The 16643-nt window shown below is 38.4% G+C and overlaps 1 long non-coding RNA gene across 1 annotated transcript in view; it reads left to right on the forward strand.

Annotated features, from left to right (window-relative positions):
* Positions 1 to 269: 269 nt before the first annotated feature.
* The window catches only part of LOC125485937, a 33176-nt gene continuing 16802 nt past the window's right edge, over positions 270 to 16643 (forward strand). The window contains exon 1 of the long non-coding RNA XR_007264644.1: positions 270 to 344. This is a non-coding gene — a long non-coding RNA (uncharacterized LOC125485937). The remainder of the gene's footprint in view (positions 345 to 16643) is intronic.

Below are 16643 nucleotides of genomic sequence, written 5' to 3' on the forward strand. Positions count from 1 at the left end.
CGTGCACAGCACTGACTCTCCCCGTGCCCAGCGCTGACTCTCCCCGTACCCAGCGCTGACTGTCCCTGTGCTCTCCCCGTGCCCAGTGCTGACTCTCCCCGTGCCCAGCGCTGACTGTCCTTGTGCCCTCCCCGTGCCCAGTGCTGATTCTCCCTGTGCCCAGCACTGACTCTTCCCGTGCTCAGCGCTGACTCTCCCCGTGCCCAGCGGTGAGTCACGGCTCGCTCTCTGTGGGCGGTGTCACCTGACGTCAGTTGGCGGGGCTGCCTCGCTTGCTCGGTGCTGCCGGGGCTCGCTGAGGCCTGTCCTATCCAGGAGCTGGCGTAAAGTTCCTGCAAGTCGAGGTTAGTTTTTAAAACCGGGAGTTTTCTGATAGAGATCCTCGCTGGGGCCTCTGTGGGCTGTCGGCTGGCGGAGGTTCTGAGGCGGTAAGTGTGGCTGGGCCTGGCCTCTCTGGTCAGGCCTTTGGGAAAGAGAGCGGCTGGAAGTTGAGGGTTGTCGGCAGCAGTTAGAGCATCGACCGCCTTTATCCGAGTGTCAGGCACCGGTACCGCAGTCTCTTAGTGCCGCATCCAGCCGCCCTCTTCTCCGTGGATGTTGGATTATTCGGGTTGTATTTTTAAAGAATACACTTACTGTTTTTGTCAGATGACATGGGGATTTGCCAACTCACTCAAGGTTTCTTTCATTTCGATTTGATTCCTGTCAGTTTCGTCTCTGTTACTTTTCAAGTGTCCTCGAAATTTAACTGTTGCACAACGATTGTGAACTGTGTCACAAAGCCATACCCATAAAATGAAAGGTGAAATTGCATAACAACCTTTGAGTGCTTTGGACACTTCTAAATTAGTATGCCTTACTTAAATTACTGAAATCCAGTTTATTTTAAGGTCGCATCATGGATTAAGTTCCAACAAACGGTCCATGTGATATCCTGAGTTGGTTTTGACCAGCTGGTTCTCTGTTTGTCATGTTCATTTATTTCAAGGCTAGTTTTTCTTTTCTTTGCAGCCTTAGTTATCTCAAGTTTTTTTTCTTAAACTCCTTATTACTGACTAGTTAATTCTTCAGAACAAAATCCACGTAGAGAGATAGTGAGTTATTTGGGTTTTGCACAATTCTAGATCTTTTCACATCAATCTGTTCAGAGATGTTATCACATTTCTAGTGCAGGTGGGAATTGAACTGGGTCACCTGTTGTGCGCAATTATATTAGTTTCAAGTACCGCTATGATCTTTTCCTGCCCTATCTCTATTTCATCCAGCCCTGCAACTCTTCAGGACATCTGTGCTCCTCTAATTCTAGACTGTTGAACATTACTGATTTTAATCCTTCCACTATGTGGCCATGCCTTAAACTGCCTTTGCCCTAAGCTGTGGAATTCCTTCTCTAAACCTTTCTGCCTCACTTCATTGTTTTTCTCATTCAAGACACTCATAGCGTCATAGAGCATGGAATCAGACCTTTTGGTCCAACTAGTCCATGCCAACCATGTTCCCAAACTAAAGTAGTCCCACTTGCCTGTGTTTGGCCTGTACCCCTCCAAACTTTCCTATTCATGTACTTATCCTACCTTTTAAATGTCGTGACTGTAGCTGCATCCACTGTTTCCTCTGGCAGTTTATTCCACACGTGATCCACTCTGTGTTTAAAAAAAAGTTGCCCCTCATGTCCTTTTTAAAACTTTCTCATCTTAAAAATATGCCCCCTAGTTTTGAACTCCCCCACCCAAGGGAAAAGACCCTTGCTTTCACCTTATCTATGCTCCTCATGATTTTAAACTTTTGTGAGGTTACCCCGCAATCTCTCTTGCTGTGGTGAAAAAAGTCCCAGCCTATCCAGCCTCTCTCCATAACTCATTCCAGCAACATCCTGGCAGATCTTTTCTGGACTCTCCCCTATTTAATAATATCCTTCCTATAGCAGGGTGACCAGAACTGCACACAGTACACCAGAAGAGGCCTCACCAACAATCTGTACAACGTCAACATGATGTCCCAACTCATATACTCAAAGGTCTGAGCAATGAAGGCCAGTGTGCTAAACACCTTCTTGACTACCCTGCCTACCTGTAATGCAAGTTGCAAAGAATTATGTACCTGAACCCCCAGGTGTCTCTGTTCTACAATAATGCCCAGGACCCTACCATTAATTGTATAAGTCCTGCCCTTGTTTGTTTTACCAAAATGCAATATCTCTCATTAATCCAAATGAAACTCTGTCACTCCTCAGCTCATTGACCCAATTGATCAAGATCTCTAATTTTAGATAACCTTCTTCACTATCCACTGTACCATCAATTTTGGTGTCATCTGCAACCTTACTAACCATATCTTCTATATTCTCATACAAATCATTTACATAAATGACAAACAAGTGGACCCACTACCGATCCTCACGGAACACTGCTGGTCGCAGGTCTCCAATCTCAAAAACAACCCTCCACCATCACCCCATGTCTCCTACTGTCAAGCCAATTTTGTAGTCAATTGCCAAGCTCACCCTGAACTTAGCTAATTAGTCTACCATTTGGAACCTTGTCAGAGGCTTTACTAAAGTCCATATAAACAACAACTACTGCTCTGCCCTCATCAATCTTTTTGCTTACTTCCTTAAAAAACTTAATCAAGTTTGTGTGACATGATTTCCCTCCTGCAAAACCATTATAACTATCCCTAATCAGTCCTTGTCTCCAAATGCATATAAACCTTATCTTTCAGAATCGCCGCCAATACTGATGTCGGGCTCACAGGTCTGTAATTCTCAGGCTTCTCCTTACAGCCTTTTTTAAGTTAAGGCACAACATTAGCTACCCCACCCCCCCGGTCCTCAGGCAGCTCATCAGTGACTATAGATGCAAATATTTCTGCTAGGGGCCCCACAATTTCTTCCCTATCTTCCCGCAACATCCTGCGATACACTGGATCAGGTCCCAGAGATTTATCCACTTTGTTACCCCCCAGCACTTCCTCTTGTAATATAACCGTTTTCAAAACATCGATATTTATTTCCCTGAGTTGTCTAGCCTCTATTTCTTTGTCCAATATAAAAACTGACGTGAAATATTCATTTAGTATCCCTCCCATCTCCTGAGGTTCCAAACACAGACGACCTCGTTGATCTTTCAGTGGCCTTATTCTCTTTCTAGTTGCTCTTTTGCTCTCTTTGGATTGTCCTTCATCTTTGTGGCAAGGTGATTTCATAGCCCCTCTTTGCCTTCATGATTTCCCTCTTCAGAATCCCTTCAAATTCATGTCTTTGACTAATCTTTGGATATTTGTTCACATGCCCTTAAGCAAACCATAGTCCAGTATTGTTTTATTCAGCTCCTGTGAAGTGCCTTTGGACATTTATTAGTTTGAAGGAGCTATATAAATGCAAGTGTTTTCTTCTAAAATCATTATAATGGTTGTCAATATAACTAAATAGAATCACAATTCGGAAAAAATGTATTTTGTAAGTTCCAACTGTGTCATTTTACGTAATTCTGAATGTATAAAAATAAGCTGAGACAGACTGTTGTGGTGTGAATGACAAACCGGTTTGGTCTCATGGATGCCTAAATTAGTGGGTGGGGGTGTGTGTGTACTAAAGTTGCTAAGTTGAAGTTGGGTGGTTCCTTTGAGATGGATTGGTGGAAACAACTCTTCAATTTATGCTGTTTTTGTCCTATCCCAGCAAGGTGGAATTGGTATAGGTTTGGAATGAATAGGTAGCATTTTTCCTGAGATGGTACAAGTTGTGAGAAAAGTATGTAGGTGAATTACATTTTGTAAGCAGGAAATGCTGAGGTCAAATAGCATCTGTGGCATGAGAAACACTGCAGGCTGTCATCTGACATCAAAACCAGAAGAGAGTTCCATTATTAATGCATTGGAACTATTTGGTCTGGTTGTTTATAAGATGGAGACTCTGTAGATAAGGATGAATCAACTTAGCTGAAAGAAACAAGCTATGCATGTGTGCAGCATTTTGAAGGACAAAAGCTCACGTATATATATTGCATTTTTTCCACCTCTGGATGCCCCAGAATTCATTAAATAATGTGTACGGATTGATCAAAAAATTCACAATGAATAACAAACATGATGCTGAGGTTAATTTCAAACTACCAGGGAACATTGGGAAATCTGGAAAGGACACAATAGGAGTGAAAATATCATACTGTTGTTTTGATCCCGGCTGGAAAAAGCACTGGGCACGTCAGATGTCACAATGAAACCTAGCTTGAGAGGTCATGTGATTAATTTTTGCAATTGGTTACTGTGGTGGTTGATCCCTGAAACATATACACACAAGGCTATCGATGTCTTTAAAAGTAGAACACAAAATAAAACAATACAAACAAAAGTATGCATTTAAAAAAGTTAGAATTTAACCCACAGAGCACAACACAGTTTTGCAGATACTCAATTCCAGAAAAATATCACTCTTCTCTCATCCTTTTAATTTCTTACTTAAGTGAGTGTTCCCAGTTTCTTTCCCTTGGATTGCTGAGACTGTTTCATGACTACTTGCTGGGTTTGCAGCATGAACTTGTTTCAATTCTGTTGATCTGTGCCTCTTTTTGGTTCAGGTGTCTGGAATGCATCTATATACACTCACAACTTTTAGACACTAGACTTTTAAAAATCTTTTCTGTTAGGGTGACTGGTTCCTTTAAACTCTGATTTTCCATAATTGAAATCAAAAACTAAACTAATGATCTCTGGCCTGCATGTAAATTCAGCAGTATAAACCTAACGTTAACACTACTTCCTGTCAGGTACTTGATTGAAGGTACATGCCTTCTTAGAAATTATGTATCTCATCACTGTTTCAAATGACATTCTGAGCCTTTTTCAAAAAAAAAATTGTTCATAAAACTAATTGGCTGTATTTTAAGATCGAAATCGTTAATATTTTACGTATATCCTACACATTTTATCACAGTATATACCATTTTGGGTGGGGCAGTGATGGTGATGGCAGCAAGAAAAAAGGCCAGTGATGATTGAGAAAATTGAAGAAAGACAGGACACAATACCCACAAAATATTTAAAGGAGGAGCTGCTGAAATTAGCCAAGGTTTGCACTCTTTAGGGAAGCATTTTAAACTACCCAAACTTTGTGCAATAGCTAAACCCAATCTTTTTAAAAGGGAGAAACAGAATGTTGCTCGTGGAGCAAGAATTACAAGGTAAGTTAAGAGGAAAATAGTATAAGTTTATGAGAGGCTCATTTTGGCTAACATTTTAATTTTCATTAAGGTCTTTATTGACACAGGAAGTGTTGTGATTATGCTATGTTATATCTTGGCAAAGTTTTTGTTGCTGTACCAGACTGAAGTATTCCACGAGGTAGGAATACATGGGATGGGAGCTAAGCTCCTGAACTGAGTCAAAACCATTGAAAGCAAAGGGTAGTTAGCATGGTGAAGGTTCTGGAGCAGGTTGTCAGAGGGGTCTGTGCCGCTGCTGCTTCTGTTCTTATTGATTGGTAAATGGAGACTCAAAAACAAATCTGGTAAGTTTGCAGGTGATGCCAAATGGGCAAGTGTTCAAAAATATGGGGAAGGGAAACACAGTTCCTGAAAGAAGCAAAGGTAGAAACAGTAGTGACATCGGTCACTATCTTTCAAAACTTATTGGGTGGAAGGGGAGTGTTCCTAATGTTTTACCATAATTCAAGAAAGTGACTGGAAAAGTACAGGCCTGTCAGCTTAACTGCAATCATGAGGAGCCTGAGTCTCTGGATTAACAGTCCAGTGATAATACCACTAGGCCATCATCGCCCCTGTATTTGTGACAGAAGAGGGTGATAGCAAATTATGTTTTCGGCGTATGAATTGGTTTGCACTGGTGTTCTCAAAAGATCAGTTTTGGGTTTATTGTCTTTTCAGTTTTGCTGGATGACTTGGATGTAGACAGCAATACGATAAGTTTGCAGATCATATAATACTTGGCAGAGTGATGCATTTTGGAAGGTTTCATAAGGAAAAGAAGTATGCTATAAATAGCAAAATTTTGAAAAGTGTAGGTGAACAACAAGACCTTTGTCTGTATATTTAAATACTTTAAAAGGTGACATGATAAGCAAGATGATTATAAGAGCATATGGATTACTTAGTCTACATCTCTAACCATAAACCTATGAAACAAAGGTTTGCTAGAATTTTAAAAATCACTGTTTAGGCCATAATTGGAATATTTTGTGAACCATTCTGGGTGTCAAGCTTTGGTAAAGATGTAAAGGCTTTGGAAAAGGTGTACAGGGGATTTACCAGAATATAATTAGAATAGCTACTTCAGGTGTGAAGAAAGGTTAGGTTAGAAATGTTAAGATTGCTCTCCTTAAAATGAAAAAGTTTAAGTGCGGACATCTAATGGAGGATTTGAAAGTGATGAGGTTCTGAGAGATAGATAGAAAAAAGCTATTCCCCTGATGAATGAATCAATTTCCAGAAATCATAGATGTAAGATCATTTGAAAAAGATTCAACTGGGAGCTGAGGATATTTTTTAATTTGTTGGAATCTGGAATGTTCTACCTGAAATAGTATTGGCTGTCAATTCCATTAATTTTCAAAGGGAGTTTGAACGGAATACTTGAGGATGAGAAAAATAGAGTTGTGAACAAAAGCTGTACTTGCAGAAATGCAGTACAGGTATGGCTGTCTGAATGGCTTCTTTATGTGGTCTAAATTTCTGATTCTAACAGAAGATGAGGAAAACTGAATAGGTTGAGAAGTTGGTCTGAGTAGCAAATAGCGTTTTTTACAGAAAACGCATGGCAATTAAACCACAAGTGATAATAAAAATGCTGTCTTTTCTGTGGATGTTTGCATGCTGTTTTGTTTCTGTTTTCAAAGTATATACAGGATTTTGCTGACTATTTTAAACTTTAATATTGTTTATTTTGAAAATAAAAATTTGAATTTTGAAGATGAGTGTTTCTGTGGAATTCTCTACTTGTCAATTTTGAAGAAAAACTTGGATATTTGACGTGGAGAATATATTCACTGTTACTTGCCACAAGTGTACATTGCCCTCAGTACATTGTAAAGATCAAGAAATAAATAGGATCTCCTATAATATACTGAAAGTATTATTGTAGTTGGGCCGTATTCATCAAATAAGCTATAATTTTAAAATCACAGGCTTTTGTTTAATGTAAAGTTTATCATGTTCTGCAGGCCACTTTCATAAACAGTGAGGCATGAAACAATTTAAAATCTAAATTAGAACAAGAAGTGCAGATTATGTCTTCCAAAAATATGTTGCACTGTGAATGGATTTTGTTTTTAACTTGTTACAGGTAGTTTCCCATTGTCAGTAATCAAGCTTCAAGCAACAATGCAACAGGAGAATGACAGTAAACATTGAGAGTGCATTTGTTATTCACCATTTTCTATTTAATAGTGATGATAATACAAGACAAAATGAATTTGAGAAGGTTAGAAAAGAATTACGTTCGATTACCGAATCATCTTTTTTTTGAATTGAGTAAAAGGAGTCCTTGTTGATTCAGGAACTCTGATTTAGTACATTGAACTTTTGAGTACTGTTTTATGGCACTCCATGTATCTGCATGTATATCTGTAGAACAGTTATATTTCCATAGACAACCTGCATAAACCAAAACTACTAACTGTGTAAGACTATCAGTTGCTTGAGATGACTGCACATTAATCTGAGACAGGCTAAAAGCATTTGTCAACAACAGCATTTGTTGCCCATCTGTAAATGTCCCTTCGAAGCTATTGAAGAAGGATCACTGGACTTGAAATGTTAACTCTGTTTCTCTTTCCACAGATGCTGCTAGATCTATTGAGTTTCTCCAGCAATTTCTGCATTTGTTTGTTTCAGATCTCATTTCATTTTACCTGAGAAGGTATTATTGAGGTGCCTGTTTGAATTGCTGCAGTCCATGTGAATAGGTACACACTTAGTGCTGTTAGGGTGGGAATTTCAGGTTTTTGATATGGTGACTGTGAATGAGTGATGTTGCAAATCAGGATGGTGTGTATGGGTGGGAGGATACTTGCTGTTGATTTTGTTTTATGTTTGCTGCACTTGTCCTTCTAAATGATGCAGGTTCCAAGGTTGGCCCGTGCATATGAAGTAAGTTTGATGAGTTGCAGCAGCATATCCTATGAATGGTATATACCGCTGCAGCTCTGCATCATTGTTGATTTCGCCTTGGATGGTGAGAAGCTTCTTGATGATGGAACCACGCTCATCAAGGGAAATGTAATATTCCATCACACTCTTGACTTGTGTTTTGTGAATAGTGGACATGCTCTGGGGAGCCAGGACAGGAAGTGAATTACTCACCCCAGAATTCCCAGCTTCTGACACCTGCTTTTGTAGCCACAATGTTAGTGTGGCTGATCTGGTTATTATGCTGGTCAATAATAAACTCCCAAAGATTTTGTTAGTGGAGAATTCAGTGTTGGTGATACCACTGTACATCATGGGTGGGTGGTTAGGTTCACTCTTTTTGAATGTGGTTATCACTAGTATGAATGTTACTTGCCCTTTATCAGCACAAACCTGAATGCTATCTGGGACTTTGGTCACAGGCCATTTCAGTTTCTGCAGTGTTGTGGATAGCACTGACTGCTGTGTAATTATTAATGTAGATTCTACTTTTGTCTTTGTTGGAGGGAGGGACATTGATAAAACAGCTTAGGCTTAATGAATTTTAGACGCTATGTAAGGAATGCCTGATTGATATCCTATGATTTAGTCTCTAACAGCCACAGCCTTTTGTCTTTGGCCAGGCATAACTCCAATTGTGGAACTTTTTGCCTGATTGCTATTGATTTCAATATTGCTAGGACTTCTTGATGCCATTTTTTGTGAATTACTGCCTTCATGTCAAGGGCTATCACTCTCCTTTTCTCTGGAATTTACTTCCATGTTTGGTCTAAGGTTGTAGGGCCTGGAGAGAGTCTTGTGGTACAGTGATAGCGTCCCTACCTCTAAGCCAGACATCCTTGTTCAAGTCCCACAAGTGTCATAACAGGTTGATTTAAAATTTACCTATAATGAGGACTGGAGTCTTGGCAGAATGAGAACTGAGCAGGTTATTGTTGACAACCGCTGCTTGATATCACTGCTAATGACATATTTCATCAATATGGACCAGAGTAGACAGAGGGTGCATAATTGCCAGGTTTGGATTTGTCCTATATTTTGTTAATGGGGCATAATTGGGCAATTTTCCACATTTTAGTTTTAAGTCCCACGCCAGGATTTTGGGAAAATAATCTAAGCTAACACTCCAATGTTGCATTGTTTGAAATGCTGACTTGTGGTTAATCTGTTAAACTAGAACCCATCTACTGTTCATAAAAAATCCTTTGGCAAAATTCCAAGATAAACATAGAGTTTTTGTGAAATCGTGGCTAATGTTCTGCATCCAGCAACAGCAAAGTAATCTTTCGCATTTTGTATGCTAACTTTCTGCTGCATTTGTGTACATAACAGTAAAGACCACTTGGAAAGTAATTGCCTGTGGAATACTTTGGGAGATCCTGAGGGTGTGATCAAGTGCATTTCTTTTGTAGTCTTTCATCTCCATTTCTGTAATTTTCCTAATGTTATTTATATTTTCTGTTCTGCAGTTGATAGTGTTGTATTTGTATATGTTGTTCACTTTCTGCCATCCAAATAGAAATTCCATCTTTCTGGTTGCATAAGGTTCAGATTATTATTGAAGTTATCATTTAGAATCACTTTTATCCTGGTGGGATCAAACTTGTTGAACATCGCCATCTCTACCCATCTGTCCACTTTCATTATTGTTGGTTCTTTAATTGGGAAAGCCAAGTTTAGAGAGAGTTTATATGTTTTACTAACTTAATATAAAACTTTGTTTACTATGAAAGATGATTGGAACATGAAAGCCTCTCGATGGGAATGTCTTGTGATTAAGCAATTTGGAACCACCTAAACTGCATGTTGTAAATATGCCTCAAGTTTTGTCAAATTTGTTCTAGCAATAAATGTGCTTTGATGTGATCACACCGAAGTGGCTTTTTGTTAGGTATGAACCTCCGTTATTGTTGGTGGGTAATTCTCCCAGAGGGCAATTGCAGCTGATTGTAATGATACCCATATTCTATAGGGGTTAGGAGTGGAAGTGTGGGCTGAATTGTGTTCTCTTTCTCAATAAATGTCACTGTTCCCACAATCAATTCAGTATGATGTGTTAAGTCAGCCTAAAGCAGATCAAACTTGGAATGTTCTTGGCATTTTGTTGAGCCATGCAGATAAAGTGGTGTATTGAGTTCATTCATTTCAATTTGTGATGTCTCCTAAAAATATAAGTCGTGTTGAAGTTTAATGCAAATGTTAGCAGTAAGGGTTGTATCAGTGACTCTCATGCATTGTACTGACAAGTTATTCTCATCTTTCTGCAGAAGATGTGTTAAGAATTTTTGGTGCTTAGTATTTTTCCAGTGTTCTCATTGATTCCTTTTGTTTCAGTCTTATTTTTAGAAGCTAAAAATGAGTGAATAAGATTCCTCTTATGCCGCTTTAACAAGCTGTGGGAGCATTATCTATTGTGGAGTGATTCAATTTTTCTGCGATAGAGATTATAATCAAATATACAAACTGTCCAAATCTGATCTTCATCTCATCTAGGAAAAGAATTTCCCTTTGATTTTCTTTGGGATGCAGAGGTTAGCACAAGGCTGGTGGATTTTGAATTCAAGTCAGGAATCCGGTCAGCCCATATTTTGTGCTATAAAATATTTAAAATATGTGCACGTGGAGCTGATGAGAGTTAGCTTTCGCAGCTTTGACCAGTTGTGTTTAATTCATTTGTGATGATCACATTGGTTTGAAAAAGATATTTAAGGTTTCAGGATTCCATCTATGATGCAGCGCCCCGGACAAAATTATTTTCACAAGCTGATGTGTTGTTACAGCACAGCCAGGGAAACCAAATCAATATAAAAAGCAACTTTGGAGTATTTTCATTGGCAGGAAGTATGCTAATTGTCAACACAGTATAAACAAAACTTTTGAGGAATTTATTTTTGAAAGGAACCAGTGTGTGAAGTTTTTCTGCCCTTTTTACCACTAAGTACTGTATTTAGAAGATCAAGATAATGTAAAATTTGCCATAAAACTGCATTTGGGCATTTTTAGGCAACCTTGTAATTACAATAAAATCTGAAAGAACTGTGGATGCTGTAAATCAAACAAAAACAGAAATTGCTGGAAAAGCTTAGCAGGTCTGGCAGCATCTGTGGAGTGAAATCAGAGTTAAGATTTCATGTCGAGTGACTTCCTCAGAATTGATGATAGCTAGGAAAATTATTGGTTTATATGGAGAAGATAGGGTGGGGGCAGGTGATAAGGAGTAAATGATAGGTAGGGTTAGAGCCTATAGAGAGAGAACAACAGTTGGACAGGCAAGGGAGTGGATAATGATCTGTAATTACAATGTTAGTATTTGTCTGTTGACTAGAAGACCTGAGTTCTACCCTGTCTTTACTAGTAAGCATTTAGGCTTTCCAAGAGTATCAATTTAATTGACCCTAAGGTTCTTGCGAAGATTTTAATTGCCCCCAACTGTGACTTCTCCGAAGTAGAATGGGGAGCTTTCTTTCAGATGTGGATAGAATTTCCTGCATTATTCAAGAAAACCTTCTGGTGGACTGATGTTGCAAAAATTACTTTGGCTGACATGAAGTTTGCTTCAGTGAGATGCAATTATTCTCTTCCTGTGTGGGACACCCACTCTGAATCTTGAGAACGCCTCACATCCATTTTCTTGGTACTTAGCTAAAACATGCAAAAACAATCCAACTTTGCTTGTGCCATTGTTGAAATATCCATTTCTGAAAATATGAAACAATTTGATACTTGATACTTTGCTCCGTAATCCTAGAGATAAAACCTCTTATTAAACACTTGGTAAATCTTTTAGAGAAACAATTTGTTAAAATTGCATCTTACAACTCATGTATCAGCGATATTTCTAGTAAACCAAAGATTGCAAATGTATTTGTGTTTTTGTTGTGCTATTTTTATGCAAATAGATCTGAAGAATTGTTAAAAGTATCATGCCCCACCTAGCTTTTAATGTGTCAGTTTGCTGATCTTACTGAATTTTGGCTGTCCATTAGGTGTAGCAAAGTAAACATCAAATGTATGTATTTGATGTGATTAGTTGTTGTAGAATATAGATTTATTATGTTGAATGCCTTGAAGAAATTCTTGGCTTGATTTTTTTTGGTGTATGAATACATGCAGAAAGGCCTTGCTTTGAATAGCACAATGTGTAGAGCAACTTCTCCTTTCTGCAGTTAAGTTTCACTTCTGAAGAGTTAGGATTTAAAAGGAGGCAGCACATGTGCATGTTTGCTTCCTTGTCTTTAAAATAGAGCAATCTTGTTTACTGTTAATAATATCTTTATATCTGTGCTCAGTGAGAATGATATTGCGACATTCCACCTTACTAAAGCATGGAGCGAGCGATACAATAGTAAGATTAGAAAATTGTTCGGTGTATCTTCAATGTGTTGCCTGTTCTGCTAGTTTGGTCTGAGACAAATATGTAATGTATTTTGATTTTTGAAGTTGAAATAGTTTTTATTTTAGAAAAGAGCTGAATGCAGGCAGATTTTTTTCCTCTGGATTAAATCTGAGTGTTAAATTCAGAATAATTAAGTAGTGCAAAGTATGACATTAATGTAGGCACTCGGGAATGCCATCACTGCTATGAATAAGAAATTTTGATTATTTAAATCAAATATTTTTAATGAGGACCAGTAAATACATGTGTATGCATCTGTGCTGCTGTGTATTTTTGACATTTTAATCTTCCTCAAGTAAAGCTTAGTCTTAATTCATCAAGGGCAATTGTTCTGATACAGATCAAACAACTGCCAATTGATTTTTGATGTACTCATCAATAAAGATAAAAATACCTTCTAAAGCCTAGATAGCATTATTCATTTACTTGAAAAAAAAGAGTTTAGAACTTTATTTTCTCTTGTATGAGGTAGAGGCAAGGTCTTGAAAGGATTTAAATGGGAAAGATTTACTGAAACTGGGAATTGATTTATGTCAGCAAGAACAGGAATAATGAGTGATCAAGGATTTAATGTGCAATATTGCTACAGGAGTAGAGTTTTAGATAAGCTAAAATTTGCAGACTGTGGAGGATGGGAGACCAGCCAAGTGAAATAGTTGAGCCTGAAGATGCAGAGGCAATTAATAAAAGGTGTCAGTAAGTAATGTGTTGAAGCAGGGCTTAGAGGTAGGCAGTGCAATGGAGGCACAAGTAGGCGAATTTTGTGTTTCGGGGGGAATGGGGTCAGAAGGTCAGCTTGGATGCACATTGGATTGTGAACAGTCTGATTCAAACCAAGATAATGGCAGAGGATGGGGATGAAATTGGCAAGAGCACAGTATTTGTATAAGGAATTGATGTTGATAGCTTTTGTGTTTGCATTTGTTTACTGAAGGAAATGGCAACTGATTCAAAATTGTCAAATGGTTGAATTGACAGCGCAGGGGTAGTTATGAGATAAACCTGGATGTTGTTAGTGTACAAGTAGAAGCTGACTTTTTGTGTTTTGGATCAGAGAATAACTTAGAAATGAAAGAGGTGGGAGCTGATCGTGGATTCATGATGGACTTCAAAGGTAATTACCTGGGGTCAGGGAGACAGATAATTCCTAGTGATATACCAACTATAATTGTACCAGTAAAACTGGAGCCATTGGAAAGGAATGGTGTGGTAAGCTGTGTCAAAAACCACAAGTTGAGAAGAACATTCTCAACGACCACAGGACGTGATTTGTAACTTTTTGATTTTGGACTTTCAGTCCTTTGGTAGGTTAGAAAACCCAATAAGAGAGATTTATGTATGGATTTGTGAAGATGAACATGAACTTCAGAGGCTAGGCAGGTGATTGAAGATGGGGCAGTAGTTTGCAAGATTAGAGACATTGAGCATGGTTGACAGGTGGCTGGAGTCAGTAGCTTTGAAATTGAGAGTGTATCTGAAGATCGAGAATTACTTACACTGTCAAATATTGATGAGGGTGGGAGGGGAGTGAATGGTTTGTTAATTTAGAAGTAGAAGAATCAAGGAAGCAAGAGACAAGTCACGTGGACAAGATAAATTTGAGGGCTTTGGGGAAATAGTTGGAATCTAGAGAAAAAAACTGGGTTCTGGGCTAGGTGGGAGAGGGGAAGGTTTAGGTTGTTAGTCAAGGTAAAGTGGGGAGCAAGCAGTAGAGATAACTAAATGAATGGTCTTAATATTGGTGTCAAAGAGGTCCATTAATGACTCAAATATGTTGGGATGGAGAAGCGACTGATGTTTGGAAAAGCAGTTGGATTATCCTGGCTTGGTGGGTTTTAAAAGAGGAAAGTATGGAATGATTTGTCCAGCGGATGTGGTGATATGTGTCAAAACCATTGTATAGGAGATGAGCTTAGGTTTGCGCAGTTTGAATTTGAAGAGCAACGATATGGGGTCCATAAAGAACATGGTTTGTATGGGAGAGATTAAAGGTTCTACTGGGAATAAGTCATCAAAGTTGAAGATGTAGAGCTGACAGAGCAAGTTGAAAGCTGCAGGAATATTGTAGTGAATTGAAGCTCAAAGACTGGATTTCCCAACAATTTGTGTTTTTGCTTCTGATTTCCAGCATCCTCAATTTTTGTGTGTCAAAGGCTAGGTGTTGGCAACTTGAATATACAATGGCAAATGTCTTCAGAGAATTTTTCCCATGATTTGAAATAAACAGAAGTGGAGTTGGAAGGGCAGTCAAAGGTTACTGGTGGTGTGAGAAACATAAAAAATCGTTGCAGGTAATGTAATCTGTGATTAAGTCCACTAGAGTAGAGAGGCCACACAAGATAGCAAAGTTTTGGGTATAGCTGTGAGTATTGTTCTGAAGAGGTGGATGAAAGAAGTTTCATCTGACTTGTATGTGCAAAGGTGTAAGAACACTTTTTTTAAAAAATGGAGAGGGATGGAATGAGGTGTTCTAAGAGGATGGTACCAGAGATGAGATTTTGCGGTAGAGAATATAGTGCCACAATTTGATTGAGACAGAGGACAGAATATTATCTGACGCTTTTGATGCTGTTGCCCTCAGCAAGTAGTGCACCCATCTCTTGTGGAAAACTATTTGAATGGTTTTGTATGGATGTCCCTTGTGAGAGTTTATATAACACAATAATAAACTCCTTTGCAAAGGGATGTGATGTTTAATTTTGTCTCTGTTTACATCTGAGTAAGTGTACCAAACCACATTATGCTTTGAACTCCAGCAACAAGATTCAGAAAGACCTTTTGTTAACACATGAATAGTTTGCATCAGCATACCCTGAGGTCTGTTCTGACTTGTACTACATATGGTGTAAGACATAGTTTTCTTTGTTCTATGTAGAAGCTGTGTTTTGAATTCTGCAGTGATTTTTAACATAATTTTGCTGGGGACATAGTGACTTGAATCATTATATGTTTAACTTTGGGAAATGGTTTTGAATCTGACTCAGAATAGTGAAGGGTATCTTTCTTGGCCATAGCAGCAGCAAGAGTTACATATCAAATGAATTTGTTTGAGTTATTGAAAATCTGGAATGTACAACTATTACTAACTGCACACCAACCTGGTAGTCCAGAGAAACAGTAAAATGGCTGTAATGGGAGTTGTAACCACTTTCATTGATGTTTGTTAGTTGTTTCACTAGTAGATGTCATGTAGCAGTACATGCAGAAAATGTTTTCTTTTGAAGCAGTTTGACCTGCCCATCTTTCAACTATAGAGAATTTTGATACTTGACATCAATATCCAAGAGGATATCCTTCAAAAAAGGGATGTATAACTTCATCCCCTTAATTTTTTAAAGACACCTGACTAATGTAAATTTCGAAGACCACGCCCTTTCATGGCTACCCTTCACAAGTTGATGCTGATTCACTTTTTAATTACCTAATGCTCACTCAAATAATCAGTCTCACATACTCAGTCACTATGCCCCTGATTGTACGTTCTGCTATTCCAGAACGAATGTCAAATTGATAGGCCTGGAGTTTTGTGTTTATCCCCTCCCTCCATTCTCTTTTAATAATGGAGTGCCTTTTGCCATTTAAAATCCAAAGCAATTTCTTAACTTTTTAACTTTTTAACTTTTAAAAATAGGAAATGTTAAAAGTGTCCCTCCCCTACACAGTTTCAAAGGTGGGTGCACTGATTTTGTTGACAGTGGCAGCAACCCACACCCACTGGGTGTATGTTTTCATTAAATTACTTGTCTGTTGAACTTCGGTTGTCGTCTAAGGATTACTGAGACTTTGTGACGCTGTTGTAATATTTTGGCCTGTAATTTCTATTTCAGTCATTTTTTCTCATTATATGCAAGAAAGCACTGTCTTCATGTACACCAGGAGTTCTTAGGACAATGGTGCAGTGTGTTAAGGAAATATTTCCTTATATTTGGTTGAAGGTAATGTGAGAACAAATGGTAGTAGCAGGTGCTATGATTGCATGTTGCATGACTTCCAAAAATATAGCAAGATCATAATTTTAGTGAGATCACTTTACTAAAATAGGTTTAGCAAAGAGCTCAACATTTTCTTTAAGATTTGTCAAAGAACTGCATATGTTATCAATTTTA

Source organism: Rhincodon typus, chromosome 24, assembly GCF_021869965.1.
Source record: "Rhincodon typus isolate 14 chromosome 24, sRhiTyp1.1, whole genome shotgun sequence".
In the NCBI taxonomy this organism is placed as follows: Eukaryota; Metazoa; Chordata; class Chondrichthyes; order Orectolobiformes; family Rhincodontidae; genus Rhincodon; species Rhincodon typus.